Below are 24,624 nucleotides of genomic sequence, written 5' to 3' on the forward strand. Positions count from 1 at the left end.
ACTACATTGCAACTTGTCTAAGACAAGCACAAATCCAATCACTCAAAGATTTTTTTTATCTTCTCCGTCAGTCCAAAACTTACTCGACCACTTATCAGGGTACACAAATATTTGAGCCAAACCCAAACATCTAATACCGGGGTGAAACTACTTCTCACCGGGCGATAGCTATACAGATCATTGCTGAAAATACATCTGTTTAACTATCCGAGTAACTCTGACTCCTCTCTTTCAAGATAGCGAATCACTTCTGATTACGCGGTTCTGTTAAACAGTTCCACATAAACCCAGATTCGTATGTCCTGCTAAACAATCCCACACAAACCTCTTCGCAAATATGCATGACCCCTAACTCGTTAGGAAGTTGCACATTGCGGAACGATGATTAGGCAAGTCATTACTTGACATTACATTACTAATCATCTGGGTATTAAATACCCGGGCGAAGGAAGAAAAGACAAATCCGTGTAACACAGGATCGATGATTTTTCCCTATTAAAACCTTTTCAAAATGATCGAAGAAAAAGACCAAACCGTGTAACACAGGTTCAGTAATTTCCTCTATTAAAAACCTTTCAAAAATGATTGAAGAAAAGACCAAACCGTGTAACACAGGTTCGGTGATCTCCCGCTATTAAAACCTCTTTCAAAATGGAGATTGAAAAAAAACAACCAGATCGTGCAACACTAAATCCAGTAATTTCTTATTCCATAAAAACACTCTTCAAAACACTTGAAGAAAAGACCAGACCGTGTAACACATATTCTGGTAATTTCTTCACTCCATTAAACCCTTTTTCCAAAATTTGAAGAAAAAAAATACCAGACTGTGCAACACAGGTTCTAGTAATTTCCCACTTTGTTAAAAAAAAATTCCATAACAAATGAAAAAATGACCAGACCGTGTAACACGAAGTCTAGTAATTTCTTATCTTATTAAAATCTTTCGAAACAAGAGAAGAAAAGGCCAGATCGTGGAACACGGAATCTATCAATTTCTATCCTTATTAAAAACTTCAAAATAAAAGGAAACTGAGAAACTCATAATGACTGAAAGAAGAGATCAACTCTAAATGATTTCACAGATGAACCAGTCATCTCTTCGCAAAGAGTAACTGGAATGCATGATTTTGGTCAAAGACCGGACTCAAGTAACTTGAAGGAATTTTTGAGTACCAACCCCTTTTAAAAGATGCAAAGCATTCGATTGAAATTTAAAAATTGCTGGAGTAAATTCTAGACTCCGCTGGGGTAAAGATTTTTCAAAAAAAAAATTCAACTCCAAAGGAGAACTACTTGACTAAGAAGCTCAATACAGAGAGTGCTCAAACTTTTCTAGTCTCTATTTGATGAAAATATCAATCTCAAGTATCAATTATTACTTGACATCTGTTATGACGTAAGTCATAAAAGATGCCCCTAGTATGATTACTTCCATGGCAAAATTCATTGGAGAGCAACACAAAAGGAATGGGCCAAAGGCTTTTATTACTGTACACTTCTGGTGAAGATGGTAAAGGTATTGTAGATGACACAGGAGAAACAAAGTGACAATCGAGTCTAGACACTGAAGTAGGTCTAGACCAGGTAGGTATAACCTGGGTGTCCTTTTTCGGAGCGATGATTGCTATCTTTCAGAATCCTGATTGGAAGTTAACAAACTAGATTAATTGATTGACAAATGAAATAAGGTAGTTTCCACCAATAGAGATAAAAGAAAACAAACACATTTCGTATTGATTATATTGACAGGTTACAACGCCAGCGATTGATTACATGGAAAATGATGAAACTATGGATCGCTGACTATCTATAACATGTATCAAGTAAAAACTCCTTTATTTTCATCAGTAATGAAACCGGGATTACAATCATTGACTCTAGTTGCATTCAAGTAAAACAAATGAAGATAATATTGAAATGATATTCTCTTGCTGAAGATCATCAAAGCTCTGCAATTCGAGCTCTTTTGCCCTCAAACTTTCCTGGTAATTCCCCACATCGGACCTTAGATGTTAACGCAAATCTCTTCTCCACAACCTTATTTCTCCAAGCAGTTACAATGGTCTTGATGAAATCAGGAGACAGTTTTTCACAAGGAGGAGGTGTTACAGTTCCGGGAGAACATGGATATCCCATGATCTGATGAAGCAAGCGGGTTGGTGCATAAAAGGTTGACTTTTCTAAACCCATGAGATACATAAATGGATATAGGTAAGTTCTAATGATAACTTGCAAGCAAGGATGACACACAACGAAACTGGTTTTTCTCCACATGCTGTAACCAATTACGCCACTCATCAATGGATTGCGGTTGGTTGGCCATTGGTTGCCAGGACGGAAAATCCTTCAGGGTGTACTTGTCGAGGCTTTGTGGTCGGAAGATAATGAGTTTTTCACAAAGCGACACATATAATAGTTTTACACACCCAAAGAAATTATCATGAACTTCCTGACGAGCAATGAGGTCCAGTCCGGAGAAAGATTCTGCGAGTATGGTGGGAACAGGATTCCTTCCTTCATTGATTTGATCCACCATAGCTAACAGGGCCAAATGAGCATTATAAGAATCTCCACGAAGGACATAACGTGTGAAGACATAAAAATCAAAGCATTACGCCTACAACTCTGAAAAACGGAAGTCAGTTGGGTCGACATTTTTAGAAAAAAGCTTAATGAGGTCCTGAACTCGCACGCCCGTGTCTGTAAGATATGACAGAGCATCAACCGTGGTATTTTTGAACAATTTGCAGAAAAGGAAATGAGGGTCATCTGGACTCAGAGGTTGGACCCAGAGTCCCTCTGATGGGAGCTCCATAAGACGCACCAATCTTCAAAGATAGGACAAACTTCAAAGGAACCAAATCTAAAGACATGAAGAGTAGGATCCCAAAGATTGGCAGTTACTTGGAGAAATTTCCAGTCTATGCCGAGAATGCTCAAATGATTGAATGTGCTAATAAACTTCTCAGCCATACCGAGAATGCTCAAATGATTGAATGTGCTAATAAACTTCTCAGCCATACTTCTCTCTGAATGCTCACGCGGAAGAGTTTTAACAGTCTCATTTATCCAACTCCTCAAAACATTGTTCACCATGATCAAACCTAACACCCAGACAAGACAAAATCATGAGAGAATGGAGATATCCATAAACAAATGATAAGGATAAACTTGATGATCAATTATAGGGGGAGGATACAATCGGCGACATCAAATTTTTCATCAATGATAAAAAATGATCGGCAGATCAGAAAATAGACTACAGCCATAGAATGACAGAAGTAGGTCATAAACTGGATCTAAATCTGGTGATGAATAAAAACAACTATACGATCAAGGAGATCAAAGTGATAGACCATGGCCATAGGGACAGCGGCAAGCTATCGGCCAGATCTCAAGATGAAACAGGTATACAGACAAGCATATACCCTATTGAATAATAGATACACAAATTGAATCTATGACAGAACAAAAGAATAGATATACGAACATGTACAGGCCACTAACCTAGTGAAACTGAAAGAATGTAAATATGACTGATCAAACCAGAAGTTCTCACTAAAAATGGGTTCTAAGCTAATCAAAGCTATACATGGGAATCAGAACAAGGTAAACTGACTCCAAAGAATAGCAGTCATGCTCAAAATGTGTTTTGCGAAAAATTCAGCAGCATAACGGCTAGACAAGAAAGTCAAGGTGAGGTAAACTCATGGTTTAACTAACTCTAAGGAATAGCGGTCATGCTCAAAATATTTTTGGATAAAATCTGGCAGCATGATGATGCTAGTGCTACAAAAAGGGTAGTGACAAGATAAATTCATGGTTTACCTAACTCTAAAGGACAGCGGTCATGCTCAAAATGTTCTGGATAAAATCCGGCAGCATAACGGCTATACAAAGGATCCCCACAACTCAACCAAAGGTATATGAATAACTGTGGTAAAATAAGCTCATAATCGGTAACCGAAATATGGTTACCAGAGAAAGGTAATCAAATAAAGGACTGACCATAGGTGAGAACATACGACAACGGGTAAAATCCTATAACCAACAGATCGAAGGACAGATCATGGCCAAGGTAATGGCAAGCAAAAGCCACTAATTAGATTTAGATCTGAATAATGAATGGATACAACTGATTGCATTGAATAAGGAACTCTAACTAAGAGAAGAACCCTAGAATATATAATCAGTATATATATATATATATATACACGTGGGCACCAGCCCTAATTCTACTCTAGCGGAGTCAAGGAAGTCTCGACTCAAGACAGACTGGTGAGTATATTAAGACCGTGCCGTAGCCATATAAAACAAGCTACCCTAGTCTACCAGTGGGACAAAGCTCCTAATTCTAAGCTTCACATGTGTAAGGAACACATGTTTGTTTCTATATGAATGCAACATATACATATATAAACACGGGTACTTCCTAGTTGGATTTTACTAAGTCGGTAAGTATATACATAATATATAAAACAAAGTAGGGCTCCAGACTCAATCTGTTGGGTACTATGCGTATGAACCATATTTAATATGTATAACACAAGTACACCTAGTGCTATACATAGTATGCTTCATTGCTCATCGGCTGCTGTAAACACAAGTACACCTAGTGTTTACAGCTGCAGCACCGGCGCATAGCTTGGAAATAGATTCAACAGCACCATTAAGGTAATGACATCCCATCTGGTATGCATTGAATCTATCCCGTGGAACCAATAATAATGAAAAAAAATAAAATAAAGAATATGATAATGCAAGATGTGCAGTGTGTGAATCCCTTGTTTAAATTACGCACCTATCTGGTGCCCCTAGATTCTAACGATAGAGTCCCCATTTAAAATGATTTTGACCTAAATTTCTTCAAAATTAGTAAAAATGGCATTTTTACAGAGTTAGGCAATGTTTCAAGAACTCCCCAGCAGAGTCGCCAGCCTGTAGACCCCGATCCGAGAGATGCCGAGGAACATGTCCCTAACAGTCTGTGGACCTCCACATGTGAAGGAGAACTCTACCAAGGAACTCTCGAAACGGATGCCACCTTCATAGCATAGCACGAGTGGGGATAAATGAGATAGATACCTCTTGATCCAAGGATATATCCTCAAACCATGACGCACCTAAAACAAATTCAGAGTCGCTATCCATGGATAGGCCATGGAACCCCAAAACAAATCCTCTGTGCAATGAATAACCAGAAATATATATGGGCTCGTGCCTGATTACGAGTGGGGAAGGTCTGAAGAGCACCCCCAATTCATCTGAGTGCAAGTACTTAGTCTCTTATGCCATTTATTATTAACTTTGATGAGTTTTGGGCGAAAATCAAGTAAAATGGGAACAAATATCCCCTAGTGGACGTCTCCCTAAACATGCATGACCCGAGGATGAAATAATAAGAATGCACAGAATAAATGGAAGAAGTGTCACCTAAGCATAGCTAGGTTATGAATGTCATGCCTAATTGGTGTCTAAGTTCTGGTTGACAAACATATGCATGCTATAGTTAAAGGTATAAGGTATGTACAGGAAGGTAAGAAAACATAACAAAACATATAACACAACTCGACATCACATATGATACAACACAATAAATCCTAAGACTCTAATGATTAAATCCGAGTCCTTGGATGGTCTGATATTCATCTAAAGAAGCCTACGTATCCCCGCCTCCCCAAGAATCAGAGTCACGTAGTTCTTCGCACCTATTCTAAACTATGATGCCTAAGACATCTAGACCTCTATCCTAGACTCAATCTAAAAGACCGGACTAGTTATCAAAGCTTCTTGTGCGATTATTTAACTTCCAATGGATTGTGGATTAGGACACCCTATATGCCCTAACTAAATGCAGGTTAGCCCTAAGCTAATGCAGGTGATTCCTACAACATATGTGTAACTAGGTTGTGTTTCCTAAGGAAAACAAAGGATGCACTAAGGCATCCTATTCCAGTCATCAGCCGGCGATGTGGATCGCCAACTGACCGGACAGACGCGTTCCTATAACTCTAGGACAAATCCCTAACTCTAAAACAAGCATACAACAAACAAACAATACATCAAGGACAAATCCTTAACTTAAAAAAAAACTCTCTACCTAGGACAAAGTCCTAATTCTAGAGGAAGATCTTTTTGAAAACAAAGTTTTGGAAGATTTTTATGTTTTTAAAAGGTTTAAAAGATTTATTTACAAAGTTTGGCTGGAGCTGGGATAATGATCCCAAGCTGCACTACGTACCTCATGGAAGAGGATCAAGCCAACGTAATTCGAAAATGGAACTCTCCTAACTAAAACCTAAGACTCCAAATGCTTTTTATAGCCCTTGATATTTTCATATGTTTTTGAACTTTAAGATATTTCAATATTTTTGGATTTTTAAATGTTTTAACATGTTTTTTGAATTTTAAGTGTTTTAACATGTTTTTTGAATTTTAAGATATTTCAATGTTTTTTTTTAGTGTTTTAAATGCTTCAATGCTTTTTTAGATTTTTAAATGTTTTAACATGTTTTTTTGAATTTTAAGTGTTTTAACATGTTTTTTGAATTTTAAGTGTTTTAACATGTTTTTTGAATTTTAAGATATTTCAATGTTTTTTGAATTTTTAAATGTTTTCGCCCTTTTGGTCAAAGACCTAAGGGAATACACAAAGCAACACCCTAGGGCCAAACCCTAGGGCCAACAGGGGAAACCCCTAAGCTGGATAAGCTAGTGTCAAAGACACCGGAAACAATCTAAGATCCTAAGCAAGCAAAGTTCTAGTAAGACTATGCCAGTTTCTAATAAAGAAGAGGTAACAACTCTTACAGGAGAAACTCCTAACTAATAATACCAAGAAGATGAACAAATAAGTCCAAGACTATCTAATAACACTACCAAGAGGACGAATGAGTCAAAGACTCTCTAATAATACCACTAAGAAGGCGAATGAGTAAAAGACTCTCTAATAAGGACAAATGAGTCAAAGACTCTCTATTAACAACACTAAAAAGAGGGGAAAATGAGACTAAGCAAATCTCCTGGACGCAAACGCGGGCTCCAAGTATCCCTATCATCGCCCTAGCAATGATAAATAAGGGATGAGGCAACTAACAGACCAAGTTGGTCTTCAACTAGTAGGGGTACAAGTTGGGGTACAACTCAAGAAGGGTTCTTGAAATGGGACAAAAGTAAACTCCCTAAGTATAGGTTCTAAATAAGGCATATCTCTAAAGGAGGAGCACCTAATGAGACAGAGTATGTCTCCTAGTGTAACTCACTGATGAGACCACAATGGTCTCTTAAATCAGGGCTCTAGATAACTCTTTCTGAAAAAGGGTAAATTATTGAACAACTTCCTAGGCCAATAATTCTAAACATAAAAAAATAACTCCTAAAGAAAGTGAAACCCCTATAGGATCCTTAAACAAGAAGGAATACGGTCATGAAATAGTTCAATTTCTAGAACAAGGAGATCCATTTGCTAAAGAAAGAACAGATTCTAAAGAGAACAAACAAAGCATGTATATATATATATATATATATATACATATATATAATTTCCAAAGGTATCGGCATTTGTAACACTATAATGATTATTCCCAACCCAACTTGTCCTTTTATCTTAAGCGAGCTTATAAGAATATCCCATTTCTTGGATCAGTACAACTTATAAGATGGTTAGCTTTCCCCTTATGCTATTCCATAAGCTCCTAATCAAATACAAAAAATGGCCGTTCAGATCCCTTCCCCTAGCTATAAATCTATAACTAGTAAACTTACAATCAAGTAGCAGTTCTGGCACCCACTTTCTAGGTTAAGCCCATAATAGGGTAATAGATATAAGCTGCCAGCCTAGGGAATGAGGCTCAATCTATTTTGGTTGATTACCATTTGCAGAATCTGAAGTATCTCACCCAAAACATAATCTTTCAACATAATTTCCCTAGGAAAGTAGCAGCATGATACTTGCCTTGAGAAGTCATTACTGCAGAGCATCCACCAACAGAAGTTAGAAATTTCTGGATTCCATCCAACGTCAATTTCTGACACTTAATATTACTACCCATAGAGTTCACACACTTCCATAGAGTGTCAATTTTCTGGATGCAAAGCTGCAAGGTGTGGAACCCAATATGACAGTAACCTTATACCTTCACTACACAAATTCCCGTATATTGAAATAATAAGAAACAGAACCAGTGCAATGACCTCATAAATTAGTGAATGTAAAAATTAGTTTGAAACTGATCTAGTGCAACCAAATAAATTGGTAAGAAACCAAACCAGCATAAAATTGAAGCAGTGAATCCAAACCAATGTGTAATCTGAACCCGTGAATGTACTACAGAATCCAAACCATTGTGGGGTCATGAAAGTCAAACAGAATAATTTACATCAAAATTTTACATGCGATCAAAATGAAGCTGGGCTTTAAAGGAATCATTTGATGCCTAGATGTAAGCCCAATGGTTCCCACCGTGGCATTCCCATCTTATTTTGATGATTCCAATACACAAGTGATTTATGATCACTAATGTGTTTGATTGTCTAAGTTGTAGATCACATTGGTGCTAAGACAACATTGCTTGGATTGAGGCCAAGAAGATCTCATTGGACCACATCATGAAGGCCAAAGACATCGAAGTCCAAGACAAATGAAGACATGAAGAATCCATTGAAGATCAAGTTATATTAGATTGTATTAAGATCCAATCCTAGTTTAGGATTTTGAAAGGCATAATTAAGTAATTAAACACACACCCTAAATATATATGACATTGTCTTTGTGGAGTTCCAACACCTTGGAACCCTCATAGCAATCCCAACTTGGTGTTAAGTTGGAAGCCTAAAAACAGAAATGAAAATCTGCTCAACATAGGCTTCTCGGAACTCCGAGAGTTTTTCTCGGAACTCCGAGAATTATTCTCAGAACTCCGAGAAATGGTCCAGTAGACATTTTTTCAAGTTCTGTTTGTACTCCCGGAACGCCGAGATTTTTCTCGGAACTCCGAGAAATATTCCCGGAACGCCGAGATTTTTTCTCAGAACTCCGAGAAATATTCTCGGAACTCCGAGAACACTACAACGGTCGGAAAAATGGCCGTTGGGAATTTTGCTGGAATTACCACAATGCCATTGAACGGTCATATTTGGTTTTTCCTATATATATGGGCATTCCAAACATTCAAATGATGAATCCTAATACTCTTAAACTTTACTTGAACATTCGAAGAGTAAATTAAAGCTTGATTACGCCTCTCATCTTCTAAGATTAGGATTTGGATCATAGGCTAAATTTGTACATCTTCTACATCTTGTAAACCCTTGTGAGGGATTCTTTTGTTCTTTCTTTCTTATCAAGAACATTGTATCGGGCGAGTGTTCGGAGAAGCGTAGCCCACTCTCCGTGGTGAAGATTGCCACCAAGGTTAAAGGTAATCGGAATTTTGTAATCGGCACCGATCTTCGCCAAAGTTAAGAAGATCACATAGTGAAGCCATCAACGGGTTTGGTTGGTGGAGTGGAGTAGGCCTCACGTTTGGAGGACCGAACCACTTTAAATCTCGGGTGCAATCTCTCTTACTCTTGCTCTTTATTTTTGCATCTGCACTTTAGATTTAACTTGTGTGCTTGAACTTTATTGTTGATCTTTTAATTTCCAAAATTGGGTTTGAGTTTTCAAAAGAGTTAAAACTTGTTAGCAACCTAATTTCTCACTCCTCATAAGTTGCCGTACTCAGGACCACCCTTGGAATTTCACTTGGTATCAAAGCAAAGGCTCTTAAAAGATTTTTCTTTTCTATAAATCTTTGGAAAAAAAATTTTAAAAATTTTTAACAAGGGAAAGATAATAAGATCTTTGGCAACTTTCTAATTGTGAAATGGCGGATAGAAATGGAACCAGACTTCCGGAGGGCCATTCCACAACTAGACCTCCCTTCTTTAATGGGTCAAATTATGGACATTGGAAGACAAGGATGCGCATCTATCTTCTTTCGATAGATGTGGAACTTTGGCACATTGTTGAAAATGGATACATGTTGCCTTCCAAACCATTTGAAGAATGGAATGTCGTAGAAAAAAGGCATGCAAATTTAAATTACAAAGCCGTAAATTCTTTGTTTTGCGCCCTATCTACGGAGGAGTTTAATCGAGTTGCTCTTTTTTATTCCGCCAAGGTTATTTGGGATACACTTGCCGTTACCCATGAGGGAACATCTCAAGTTAAGGATTCCAAAATAAACTTGTTAAAGAGCAAATCTTGGTAAATCTTATCCTACTGATGAGCTTGTGAGTAAGTTGCTTAGGTCTCTTCCTCCATATTGGGATCCAAAGGTAACCGCCATACAAGAATCAAGGAATCTCAAGACGCTAACCATGGAGGAGCTTGTAGGATCTCTCATCACCCATGAGATGCTCCTCACTAGCCGACAAGAGGCGAAGAAGCCGAAAGAGAAAGAAAAAGAGAGTCGATCTCTAGCTCTAAAAGCCTCCAAAGCGAACTCATCATCCTCTAGCGAGGCGGATAGCGATGAAGAAGAAGTTTTAAGAAAATTTAAAAGCTTATGGAGAAAGAAACATAAAAAGGATAAAACGAAGAAGAAAGTGAAGTAGAAGGAGGAATAAGGTGCTATAATTGCAAGAAGGCCGGACACAAAAGACCGGATTGTCCACTTCTCAAGTCATCTTCCTCAAAGTACAAGGGAAAGAATGAATGGAAGAAACATAAGGCTCTTGCCGCCGGATGGGATGCTACTAGCACCTCGGGAAAGAGTTCAAGTGAAGGGGAAGAAAAGAAAGATGATCTTTGCTTCATCGCACTCACCCATGAAGATGAGGTAGACTCTAATCCCTCATGTTATTCATCTAGTAGTGATAGTGAAAAAATATCGTATGATGAATTGTGCTCAACCTTGCACTCTCAAATTTCTAAAAATAAAGTTCAAAAGAAATCCATTTCAAAATTAGAAAATGAACTTAATTTTTTGAAAAATGAATTTTCTTCCAAATCTCAAGCACAACTTGAAAATTTTAAACTTGAGATTGAAACCCTTAAGGGTTGTTTGGATGAGAAAACTTGCCAAATTGCAAAACTCCAAAATGTGGCAAGCTCTTCCAATTCTTATGAAGATGAATTTAATGATTTTCTAAATCAAATAACCCATCTTCATAATGAAAATGAAAGGTTAAGATTATGTCTCCATGGATTCCTAAATGGTGACAAAATTATTGACATAATCTTAAAGAAAACTAGTCAAAGACCTAAAAATGCATATGATAGGACTAGCGTATCTAACCCTCATGTTAGATGCCATTATTGTGGAATAAATGGTCATTACCAATTCCAATGTGCATCTAAGATTAGGGATAGTGTTGGAACCAAGAAATCTTGCGTTCCCAAAGCCCACATATGATTTTCATCATATGTGCTTAGATTAGGGGCTCTTGTTTAAAATTGAATATATCTTTCAAAGTTAATTAAATATCCCCTCTTATGTTGAATAAAAATTCTAAATATGGGGAGTTCTAGGTGTGTCTTTTTCCTTGAAAAAGGGGGAGCTTTAAAGTGAAAATTTCATCTCTTTGTTTCTCTTTTACCCCAATCTTTTTGATTGATGCCAAAGGGGGAGATAATTCTAGTGTAAGAAAAATATGTATGCTTTTAATTGGAAAATCTCTTGTCCTTGTCATCATCAAAAAGGGGGAGATTGTAAGCCCAATGGTTCCCACCTTGGCATTCCCATCTTATTTTGATGATTCCAATACACAAGTGATTTATGATCACTAATGTGTTTGATTGTCTAAGTTGTAGATCACATTGGTGCTAAGACAACATTGCTTGGATTGAGGCCAAAAAGATCTCATTGGAACACATTATGAAGGCCAAAGACATCGAAGTCCAAGACAAATGAAGACTTGAAGAATCCATTGAAGATCAAGTTATATTAGATTGTATTAAGATCCAATCCTAGTTTAGGATTTTGAAAGGCATAATTAAGTAATTAAACACACACCCTAAATATATATGAGATTGTCTTTGTGGAGTTCCAACACCTTGGAACCCTCATAGCAATCCCAACTTGGTGTTAAGTTGGAAGCCTAAAAACAGAAATGAAAATCTGCTCAACATAGGCTTCTCGGAACTCCGAGACTTTTTCTCGGAACTCCGAGAATTATTCTCGGAACTCAGAGAAATGGTCCAGTAGACATTTTTTCAAGTTCTGTTTGTATTCCCGGAACTCCGAGATTTTTTCTCGGAACTCCGAGAACACTACAACGGTCGGAAAAATGGCCGTTGGGAATTTTGCTGGAATTACCACAATGCCATTGAACGGTCATATTTGGTTTTTCCTATATATATGGGCATTCCAAACATTCAAATGATGAATCCTAACACTCTTAAACTTTACTTGAACATTCAAAGAGTGAATTAAAGCTTGATTATGCCTCTCATCTTCTAAGATTAGGATTTGGATCATAGGCTAAATTTGTACATCTTCTACATCTTGTAAACCCTTGTGAGGGATTCTTTTGTTCTTTCTTTCTTATCAAGAACGTTGTATCGGGCGAGTGTTCGGAGAAGCGTAGCCCACTCTCCGTGGTGAAGATTGCCACCAAGGTTATAGGTAATCAGAATTTTGTAATCGGCACCGATCTTCGCCGAAGTTAAGAAGATCACATAGTGAAGCCATCAACGGGTTTGGTTGGTGGAGTGGAGTAGGCCTCACGTTTGGAGGACCGAACCACTTTAAATCTCGGGTGCAATCTCTCTTACTCTTGCTCTTTATTTTTGCATTTACACTTTAGATTTAACTTGTGTGCTTGAACTTTATTGTTGATCTCTTAATTTTCAAAATTGGGTTTGAGTTTTCAAAAGAGTTAAAACTTGTTAGCAACCTAATTTCTCACTCCTCATAAGTTACCGTACTCGGGACCACCCTTGGAATTTCACTAGTAATTAACCTCCACAAATGAATCATGACAGAATAATTCTTACTTCTGCTAAAGAGAGTCTTGGCTATACACCCATGATATGTGCATGCCGTAGATCAAAAGTCACAGGATACATGAAGTAAAGGAAAGCTAACATTTCTGAAATCTCAACCTGACAAGGTCATATTCCTACCAATTTTTTTAATTATCACATTGCAGGTTAAGTGATTGTAATATTAAATAACCACAAGTGCACGGATCGTGTAATTACGGGTCGAACTCAGGGAAGAGAAATCTAGTTGTCAATCCTATTCTTTTACCGATTAGAATACTAGCTATGATATAATGTTGCCTGGAATGGACTCAAGATTTTCGTGGAATTAGACCTCGGAGCCAACACTATATATAAGCGTATATTCTAATCAATCTAAGAATCAAATTCAACTAAGATCTTTTTTATTTAAAATCCTAATTTCGGCAAAGGGTACAAAATTTTAATGATCTCTATTAACTACTTATCTAATTTAATTAGAAAACCAAATTCTAAGGGCTCAAGTGAATTGAGAAATTGCAAAAGTAATTTGGAATAGTGTAAAATCCTTAATTCAATATAAAAGAGTACTTAGGGTTAGAATCCACCATGGGTTTGAATAAAATTGATTAATTAAAACAATCCTTTGAATTAGGTTGAAAATCCAACTAAACAGTCAATAAATAATAAGATCTAAAAGATGTCATTATTTATGAGTATTTAATCGAATTAACCCTCTAATTTATATTAATTATATAGAATTTAATCTTTATTAATCAACAATCATCCATATGAAAGGGGAAAGCCAATGGCATGGATGATTGAGATTTGTACAAAAACAAAATCCTACATAATTTGTTCTATGAACCACTTGTTTTAATTACTTCTCTTTCTCCTTCCCCATGGCTTCATCTAAACCCTAAGTATAGTGGGTTTAACTACTCATGGAGAAGGGGAAAGAAACATAGAAAATATAGAGAATAGAGAAGAGAATTGTCATTAAAAACTTGAAAAGTAAAATAAAACACAAAGTACTTTCTCTTTTAATTGAAATTAAACAAAAATACATTGAACTAGATTTGAAAGAAATAACAAAAATTAAAGAACACTTAGTCTTTTTCTCCTTTTCTCAATAGTTGAATCCTTGATTGCTTTCCTTCAAGCCTTGGTGTCACCTTGGATCGAATTGTGGACGGTCGGATCGTATGATCGGATGAAAAGAATCAAAAGAAGATATGAGAGAATAGGGTAGAAGAAATCTAATTCTAAGAAAGTTGAGAGGGAGAGAGTATGTAAGAGAATGAGAGGAGTGAGAGAGAAGTGGGTTAAAATTTCAAAGCCAATGGGAAGAAAAAAATAACGAAAATTAGAGAGGGAGAAGAAAAGAATGGGACAAAAAATTCAAGAGGGATGGAGAGAGAGAGAGAGAGAGAGAGAAGAGTTGGTTGACACTCTTGAATTTATATATTTTTGGTTATCCTCAAAATATCAATTGCCACTCATCCTATATCCTTGAAAATAGTAACAAGGAGGTCAAATAACTTGGTGAAATTTTTAGCAACCGACCATCCCTTTTTTTTTCCAAAAATATTGGACACTTGGCAGCCACATACCATGGTGGGTTTTACATCCTACTATTTTGATTGTCTCTTCTTCCCAAATTCCTTTAAAATAAGAAAACCACCGAATGTATCTTTACATTCCAAAGAAAAACTCCACATCATTACTAATTCAGCATTCTTTGAATTCCAGCAACTTCTAAATTCGGCCATTTCTACAACTTGCTCTCAAAAATTTCAGCAACAATCCCATTTCCAGCTTCCAAGTGGGTCCCACTCTGTTGAAAACGTGTCTGCTTGTCCATTTAGAAACTACTGTTTCTTATCCAGTTGCCACTAGTAGAATTTATAAATTGGCAACACCCCAATTCAGTTGCCATTGCATGCTTACACGTTTTGGTTGCTAATTTCAACAATTCCTAAAGTGAAGAGCTGCTGCCCATGAAAACCTCTTTCCAAATTTCTCATTATAGTGGACCCCATGTTTTCTAAAGAGACAAAATAGCAAGTGGGACCCACATTTGTCACTAAAAAAAATCAACCTTCTATTATCAAATGTCCATGCTGCCACTTGTATGCATATGCATATGCATGTTATCCACCCCATGTAAGTATAGTAGGTTATTCTTTTTTCTTGCCTTGCATGCTCGGTTAAACTATTTCCATGCATATTGATGTCATCAAATCCATGCAAGCCTTGTGCTCTCTTTGTTATTGTATGGGTTTATTGGTACATAATACAAAATTGCTCATCAAGAATAAATCCAAACCATCCAAAAGAAAGAGTACAACCCATTCTGAGATTAGAAAATCGAATTTTGAAATCCAAGGGTGGGTCCCTTCCTTCAAGCTTAACCGAACATGTCTCACTCTCCCAAAATTTATATTGTTCATAGTGGGCCCAATCCAAGTTAGACACAATTCACATTCCAATGATTGCGGACCCACTCAAACTGGTAAGCTCATTTTTAGTGAACGAGATAAGAAAGAGAAGGTCGTTGTATGGCATACATGATACGATGATCTCAGCCGTCTAATTAGTGGACCATGAATCAATGGCGCCCCTAAATCATTCTCGTAGGGTAATCCGAACCGTCCAATAATTGCACACAAACACAGCTTACTAAATCAGGAATAACATTTTAACCGCTGCTCCAAATCTTGCCCATAAGTACTGGTTGGAAAGATCTTGAGAAGACCTAAAACTTTGTAGTTTACCACTTTCCCTAATTCTGCCATTATTACCGTAAAAATGTGGTTGAAAAACGGACCAGCATCATTGTGATAGAACTGTCCCTGCATCAAAGATGAAAATAGCAAATGGGACTAAGTGGGCCCTTGGTGTGACGTGGGTGAGGATGATGAGAGCTGATGTGTAAATGGGTCCCATCATTGTATAAGAGAAGTGATATTTATACCAACTTCTTGATTTTCGACCAAACCGATGCCCTTTTTATCTTTTTAGCTTCAATTCCTTCAAAACTCCAATTAGAATCCTGGAACACCAAAACCAAGGAAGATACCTTACTAGCACCGCTTAAAATGAGAAAAATGCATGCTTTTCCTACCTACAATTCACATATAAATGTGCACATCAAATTCCCCCATACTTAAACTTTGCTTGTCCTCAAGCAAATAAGAAAAAAATATAGAAAAATAGAAACAAAAATAAAATCCTAACTCACTTTCGTAGGAATCACGATCGCACTTAGCACGTGCAACAAGCCTTTGAACCCCTAGATTACCCTAGTAGACGAGTTTTGTCTCGTGAGTGTTTGCAGTGAATATACATACAAATTTCTAAAAATACACTTTTCTTTCCAAATCTCACTATAGAATAAAGCCAAAAACTTTCTAATCCTTTTTCTTTGATAAATTACTCAAAATAGAAGAACAAGAATACCCCCATACTTGAACCTTGCATCCTATCCCAAGTTGAAAAAAATTAGAAAAATATTTTAAGTAAGGAATCTTCTTTTGAATTTTTCCTACTCTTCTCCCTTAAATTTGCTTCTAATGTAATCATTCCATAAAAGAAATTTGAGTTCGAAATTTAATAGAAGAAATGCAAATTTATATGGTCCACCACACTTTCCACTTTTCCCATACTTTCTAAGAATAGAACTCACTTTTGTAATCCTCTACTACTTTGGCGTGAATGACATGCAGGGCATGCACCAGATACCCAAGCTACTAAGCACTGTCCGACTAATCTATGATTTGCATATGTCATAAACATTGATGCATATGAGTTCAAGCTTTACCTTTGATTATGTGCAATGCTTTAATTTATTAAGCTTTCTAATTGACTCGTGTATGGAGTTTTCAATCAGTTGCTCTCAAGCCAGTTGGCTTTAAGGGACTAGGCCTAAAAACCCTTCAGACTTAATAGCTCAAGTCAAAAAGGCTACAAATTAAAACTATAATCAAGAAGCAAACTTTCTAAAAATCTTTCTTTCTTTCTTTTGTTTCAACCTTTCTTTCCTTTTTTTCATACCTTATAAAAAGCAAGTTTGTATTTCTATTTCTTATTTAAATTCTTTTAAAAGAAAGATTCTAAAAGAAAACAAAACTAAGAAAGGAAAGTATTCTTTCTAATTTTTTCGGATTCCAAAATTAAAATATCCACTAACTTTATTTCTTAAAATAGGAAAATAATTTTCTTTCTAAGAATACCAAGTTCTTTCTAATTTGAGATAAATACAAAAAATAAAAGGAAAATAAACTTTCTAACTTTAAATTATAGAAAAGACTAGAAAAGGAAAGTTTCTAAAAGCTACCCCCCAGACTTGAATCAGGCATTGTCCTCAATGCATGAGAAATAGAAACAAAAATATGAGGAGTAAAAATAGAAAGGAGGGTACGTACCATATTTGTTTAGGCATGATTCAAAGAGGAAGGTTCATGGAAATCCATCACCTCTTCCATATCCGGCTTTGACAACTCAATAAATGGCTTTAATCTTTGACCATTAACTTTAAAAATCTCACCATTGCTTGGATTTAGAACCTCGACCGCACCATGGGAGAAACCTTTGTTAACCACATATGGTCCATCCCAACAGGATCTTAACTTACCTGGAAAGATATGCAATCTGGAATTGAAGAGAAGCACTTTTTCGCCCTCTTGAAACGATTTTCTCAAAATATGTTTGTCATGAAAAGCTTTTGTCTTCGCTTTGTAAATTTTTGCATTCTCATACGCATCATTCCGCAACTCTTCCAACTCGGCAAGTTGAAGTCTTCTATGAATACCTGCATAAGACAAATCAAAGTTTAGTTTCTTAATAGCCCAAAAAGCTTTATGTTCCAATTCAACCGGGAGGTGACAAGCTTTGCCATACACAAGGCGGTAAGGAGACTGACCAAGATCAATCTTGAATGCCGTCCTATGAGCCCACAAGGCATCCACTAATCTAACAGACCAATCTTTGCGGTTTGGATTCACTGTCTTCTCTAAAATTTGCTTAATTTGCTTATTTGAAACCTCCACTTGGCCACTCGTTTGAGGATGATAAGGGGTGGCCAACTTATGAGTAATACCATATTTCTTCATAAGAGCTTTAAACGGTCTATTACAAAAGTGCTTACCCTTATCACTAATGATGGCACGAGGTGTACCGAAGCGCGAAAAAATATTTTCTTTAAGAAACTTGACCACCACCTTGTGGTCATTGGATTTGCAAGCAATGGCTTCAATCCATTTAGACACGTAATCTACACCTAACAAAATATACAAGTTTCCAAAAGAGTTGGGAAACGGACCCATAAAATCAATACCCCACACATCGAAGATTTCTACCACTAAGATCGGGTTGAGGGGCATCATATTTCGTTTTGTAACTCTTCCTAACGACTAACAAGATCTACATGCCTTACAAAAATCAAAAGCATCCCTAAAAAGACTTGGCCAATAAAAACCACATTGTAAAACTTTGTGCGCGGTTTTCTTTGCACTAAAGTGGCCACCACAAGCTTGATCATGGCAAAAAGACAGAATCGATTGGCGCTCATGATCGGGCACACATCGTCGGACAATCTGATCCGAACACGTTTTGAACAAATAGGGATCATCCCAAAAGAAATACTTTACCTGTGAGTGAAACCGGTATTTGTCTTGGTTGGACCAATGTTCCGGTGTAGCACCTGTAACCAAGTAATTCACAATATCCGCATACCATGCTCACTAGAAATACAAACAATTGCTCATCAGGGAAGTTTTCATTAATTGGACCTTCGTTATTCATTGCATTAGGAAGTCTAGACAAGTGATCGGCAACCAAGTTTTTCGTACCCTTTTTATCTCTAATCTCCAAATCAAACTCTTGAAGAAGTAAAACCCACCTAATGAGGCGAGCTTTAACATCATTCTTTCCAACAAGATACTTGATTGCCGAATGGTCGATATAAATTATCACATGCGATCCAATCAAGTAGAACCAAAACTTCTCTAATGCAAACACAACCGCTAAGAATTCTTTTTCTGTAGTGGTGTAGTTGAGTTGTGCATCATTTAAAGTCCTACTTGCATAATAGATTACATGCGGTAATTTATTGAATCTTTGACCCAACACGGCTCCTATTGCAAAGTCGGAAGCATCACACATAATTTCAAACGATTCGGTCCAATTAGGTGCTTGAATGATGGGAGCCGTAGTTAGCTCATTTTTCAAACACTCAAAAGAATCGAAGCATTCTTTGGAAAACTCAAATTTTTGATCTTTTGCTAACAAGTTGGTTAGAGGCCTAGCAATTTTAGAAAAATCTTGTATAAAACGCAGGTAAAAGCCCGCATGGCCCAAAAATGATCGAATATCCTTCACACTTTTGGGCGGTGGAAGATGGACAATGAGATCCACCTTGGCTTTATCAACCTTAATTCCATCTTTAGAAATCACATGTCCTAGAACGATGCCCTCTTTTACCATAAAATGACACTTTTCCCAATTGAGGACAAGGTTCTTTTCTCTACTCTTTTCTAAGACCAATTTTAAGTGATGTAAACATTCGGCATAGGTGGAGCCATGAATAGAAAAATCATCCATAAAAACCTCTAAGAAGGTCTCCACCATGTCAGAAAAGATACTCATCATGCATCTTTGGAAAGTTGTCGGTGCATTGCATAACCCAAAAGGCATGCGTCTATAAGCAAACGTTCCAAAGGGGCATGTGAATGTCGTTTTCTCTTGATCTTCTGGAGCTATGGGAATTTGGTTGTAACCGGAATATCCATCAAGAAAGCAATAATACTCATGACCTGCTAACCTTTCTAACATTTGATCAATAAAAGGCAAAGGAAAGTGATCCTTCCAAGTAGCGGTATTAAGCTTTCGGTAGTCAATACAAACCCGCCAACCCGTTTGAATACGAGTAGGAATAAGCTCATTAGTGGCGGATTGTATAACCATGACTCCCGACTTCTTAGGCATTACTTGGACGGGACTCACCCATTGGTTATCTGAGATGGGATATATGATCCCGTTATCTAACCATTTTAAAATCTCTTTTTGGATGGCTTCCTTCATCACATGATTAGCCTTTCTTTGATGTTCCCTTGAAGGTTTGGCACCCTCAATGAGATGGATGTGATGTTGCACAATCGAAGGGCTAATTCCTTTGATGTCGACCATTGTCCAACCTATGGCTTCCTTGTTATCTTTTAGCAATTTAATGAGTTCCTCCTCTTGAGTGGAGGTTAGGTCCGCAGCAATTATTACAGGCAAAGTACAATTATCACCCAAAAAAGTATAACGTAAATGAGAAGGCAAGAGCTTCAACTCCAACTGTGGGGCTTCTTCGATTGATGTCTTTGGAAGAGATGTTGCAAGTGGTCCAACGGGCTCCACATTTTGAATGGCAGATGCATCGGCAAAGAAATTGCTTCCGCCATCACCTCCTAGCTCTTCCAAGCAATTTTGGAAACCTGCATCAAAATCAATTTCAAAATTAGTAAGAATATCATCAGGAAAAGAATGCAACATATTGATTTCTTCATGAAAATTAGGTTGCTTACCCAATCTAAAGACATTAAAATCAACCGATGTGTTTTCAAAAGATAATTTCATTAGGCCATTCCTACAGTTAATTAAAGCATTGCTAGTAGCAAGGAAAGGCCTACCAAGGATGATAGGGATTTGATCCTTGATATTAGCAACAGGCTCGGTATCTAACACAACAAAATCTACGGGAAATAAAAAATCACCTACTTTAACTAACACATCCTCAACCATCCCTTTGGGTGTTTTAATTGATCTATCTGCCAATTGAAGAGTGATGGTGGTTGGTTTGAGGTCTCCTAATCCTAGTTGCTTAAATACAGAAAAAGGCAAGAAATTTACACTTGCACCAAAATCCAAAAGAGCATGTTCAATATTTGTGTTACCAATAGTGCAAGAAATAGTAGGACATCCTGTATCCTTATACTTAGCCACCATTTGTTGAGACAAGATGGAACTTATATTTGCAGCCAAGAAAGCTTTCTTGGGCACATTAGTTGTGCGCTTTTGTGTGCACAAATCTTTCAACACATTGGCATAAGTAGGAACCTGAGAAATCGCATCTAATAAAGGAATATTCACATGCACTTGTTTAAAAACATTTAAAATTTTATCAATTTGATCTACCCTTTTATTATTAGCAAGTCTCCTTGGAAAATGAGCTTTAGGAATGAAATCTCCTGCAGGGGGAGAAGTTACCTTTTCTGGACTTACCTGTTTGGGCTCCTCTTCTGAGCCTGTGGAGGAAAGTTCTTCACTTACCTCCTTTGGAAGATCTTGTGCATTTTTAGAAGGTTCGGTGCTAACCTCCTCTTTTTGGTATTCTTTTCCACTCCTCAAAGCATAAACTGCATTACATTGATTCGAAGGGTCCTGTTGCGGCAAACTAGATTGCATGGCATTCAACGGATTCACCTGTGGTTGTTGATTCCCATTCATGGCAACATTCCTTGGGTTAGGAATGGGTTGACTTGGCATCTTTCCTTTTTTCCTTTCACTTAGGGCCGTAGCAAGTTGAGAAATTTGCTTTTCTAAGTTGTGTTTGCCCGTCATGAAGGTACTCATGAGAAGCTCCATGTTCTTCTCTAAAGATGCAATTCGTGCCGACTCCCCTTGTTTTTGAAAATCCGGAGGGGGCTGATTTGAAACATTATTTAAAATGGGATTTTGAAAAGTAGGAGGAGAAGAGGGTGGCCGAACAAAAGTGGGAGGGAAGGTGGGCCTAGGTTGGCCGAATTGGCCTTGGCCTTGGAAATTGGATGGCCCACCTTGACTCCAAGAAAAGTTGGGATGATTTCTTCATCCCGGATTATATGTGCTAGAATAAGGATTATTAGAATAAAGAGCACTCACATTCTCATTAGAATTACCAAATTTAGCAAGAGTTGGACACTCTTCCATGACATGGTCTGTGGCTTGACACCAATTACACATGGGAACACTATGTGCAATTTGATTGACTTGTGAAGGTCCTTTGATAACTATTGCTTCTAGCCTTTTGATTAGGCTATCAAGATGGGCCTCTTTTGCACGGCACCCTCTATTAGAAATCCCTAGCTTGAAGTGGCTCTCTCACCATCTTGAGTGGATTCCCACTCTCTTATTTTTTTCGCCAAATCAAGTAAGAAGTTCCATGCCGCGGCCTCATCCGTAAAAGATGCGAAACCGTTAGGACACATGGACTCAAGAAGTTGCTTTGTTTGGTAATCTATGCCCTCATAAACAATTTGGTATAAGTGCCACAAATCAATTCCATGGTGAGGACACTCTTGGAGTAGGTCTTTGAACCTCTCCATAAACTTAGAAAATGACTCTAATGGCTTTTGTTTGAATTGTAAAATATCGTTCCTAAGCTTATTAGTTTTATGTAATGGAAAAAACTTTTTTAGGAAAGCGACGGCGAACTCCTCCCAAGTGGTGATGGAGTTCGTTGGTAAGCCATAGAGCCACTTTTTGGCTCCATCCTTGAGTGAAAACGTAATAAACCGCAACTTTACCGCATCATTGGTAAGTTGTTGCAACTTAATCAAAGCACATACATCTTCAAACTCACGAAAAAATAAATAAGCATCCTCCGAAGGGAGGCCATGAAAATGAGGAAGCAAAGAGATAAATTGTGATTTTTGCTCAAAATTATTGCCCTGCGCAACCGGCAATCTAATGCAAGAAGCTTGTGCGGTTCGGGCCGGATAGAAGCGATCGCGTAAAATCTTTGGCAGCTCTTGTTCTACCGCCATGACTACTTGATTTGGATTTGGTACGATGTCATCTGCCGTCTCTAACCGGTTTGCTCTTTCTAGTCGATTGGCCGAGTTCCGCACCCAACCTACGGTCATAATTTTTAGAAACAAAAGAAAGAAAGAATGATTTTAGAAAGTTTGCTTCTTGATTATAGTTTTGATTTGTAGCCTTTTTTACTTGAGCTATTAAGTCTGAAGGGTTTTTATGCCTAGTTCCTTAAAGCTAAATGGCTTGAGAGCAACTGACTGAAAACTCCATACATGAGTCAATTAGAAAGCTTAATAAATCAAAGCATTGCACATAATCAAATGTAAAACTTGAACTCATATGCATCAATGTCTATGACATATGCAAATCAAAGATTAGTCGGCCACTGCTTAGTAGCCTGGGTGTCTGGTGCATGCTCTGCATGTCATTCACGCCAAAAGTAGTAGAGGATTACAAAAGTGAGTTCTATTCTTAGAAAGTATGGGAAAAGTGGAAAGTGTGGTGGACCATATAAATTTGCATTTTCTTCTATTAAGTTTTGAACTCAAATTTCTTTTATGGAATGATTACATTAGAAGCAAATTTAAGGGAGAAGAGTAGGAAAAATTCAAAAGAAGATTCCTTACTTAAAATATTTTTCTAATTTTTTTCAACTTGGGATAGGATGCAAGGTTCAAGTATGGGGGTATTCTTGTTCTTCTATTTTGAGTAATTTATCAAAGAAAAAGGATTAGAAAGTTTTTGGCTTTATTCTATAGTGAGATTTGGAAAGAAAAGTGTGTTTTTAGAATTTTGTGTGTATATTCACTGCAAACGAAACAAGACAAAACTCGTCCACTAGGGTAACCTAGGGGTTCAAAGGCTTGTTACACGTGCTAAGTGCAACCGTGATTCCTACGAAAGTGAGTTAGGATTTTATTTTTGTTTCTATTTTTCTATATTTTTTTTCTTATTTGCTTGAGGACAAGCAAAGTTTAAGTATGGGGGAATTTGATGAGCACATTTATGTGTGAATTGTAGGTAGGAAAAGCATGATTTTTTCTCATTTTAAGTGGTGCTACTAAGGTATCTTCCTTGTTTTTGGTGTTTCAGGATTCTAATTAGAGTTTTGAAGGAATTGAAGCTAAAAAGATAAAAAGGGCATCGGTTTGGTCGAAAATCAAGAAGTTGGTATAAATATCACTTCTCTTATACAATGATGGGACCCATTTACACATCAGCTCTCATCATCCTCACCCACGTCGCACCAAGAGCCCACAACGAACTAGTCCCATTTGCTATTTTCATCTTTGATGCAGAGACAGTTCTGTCACAATGTTCCTGGTTCGTTTTTCAACCACATGTTTACGGTATTAAATGGCAGAATTAGGGAAAGTGGTAAACTACAAAGTTTTAGGTCTTCTCAAGATCTTTCCAACAAGTACTTATGGCCAAGATTGAGAGCAACGGTTAAAAAGTTATTGCTGATTTAGGAAGCTGTGTCTGTGTACAATTATTGGACGGTTCGGATTACCCTACGAGAATGATTTAGGGGCGCCATTGATTCATGGTCCACTAATTAGACGGCTGAGATCATCGTATCATGTGTGCCATACAACGACCTTCTCTTTCTTCTCTTGTTCACTAAAAATGAAAATTTGAGTGGGTCCGCAATCATTGGAATGTGAATTTTGTCTAACTTGGATTGGGCCCACTATGAACAAAATAAATTTTGGGAGAGAGAGACATGTTCGGTTAAGCTTGAAGGAAGGGACCCACCCTTGGATTTAAAAATTTGATTTTCTAATCTCAGAATGGGTTGTACTCTTTCTTTTGGATGGTTTGGATTTATGCTTGACGAGCAATTTTGTATTATGTACCAATAAACCCATACACTAACAAAGAGAGCT

General features: G+C 37.3%; 1 non-coding gene and 1 pseudogene across 1 annotated transcript; one reads left to right on the top strand and one right to left on the bottom strand.

Annotated features, from left to right (window-relative positions):
* Nucleotides 1-2,778: 2,778 nt before the first annotated feature.
* On the bottom strand, nt 2,779-22,743 carry LOC143883057 (uncharacterized; annotated as a pseudogene).
* Nucleotides 22,256-22,362, top strand: LOC143885674 (small nucleolar RNA R71). The gene has a single exon (XR_013253541.1). It is a non-coding gene; the product is annotated as a small nucleolar RNA R71 (small nucleolar RNA).
* Nucleotides 22,744-24,624: the final 1,881 nt, after the last annotated feature.

Source organism: Tasmannia lanceolata, unplaced genomic scaffold (assembly GCF_043159265.1).
Source record: "Tasmannia lanceolata isolate RefF3 unplaced genomic scaffold, GAP_Taslan_0.1 ptg000008l, whole genome shotgun sequence".
NCBI lineage: Eukaryota > Viridiplantae > Streptophyta > Magnoliopsida > Canellales > Winteraceae > Tasmannia > Tasmannia lanceolata.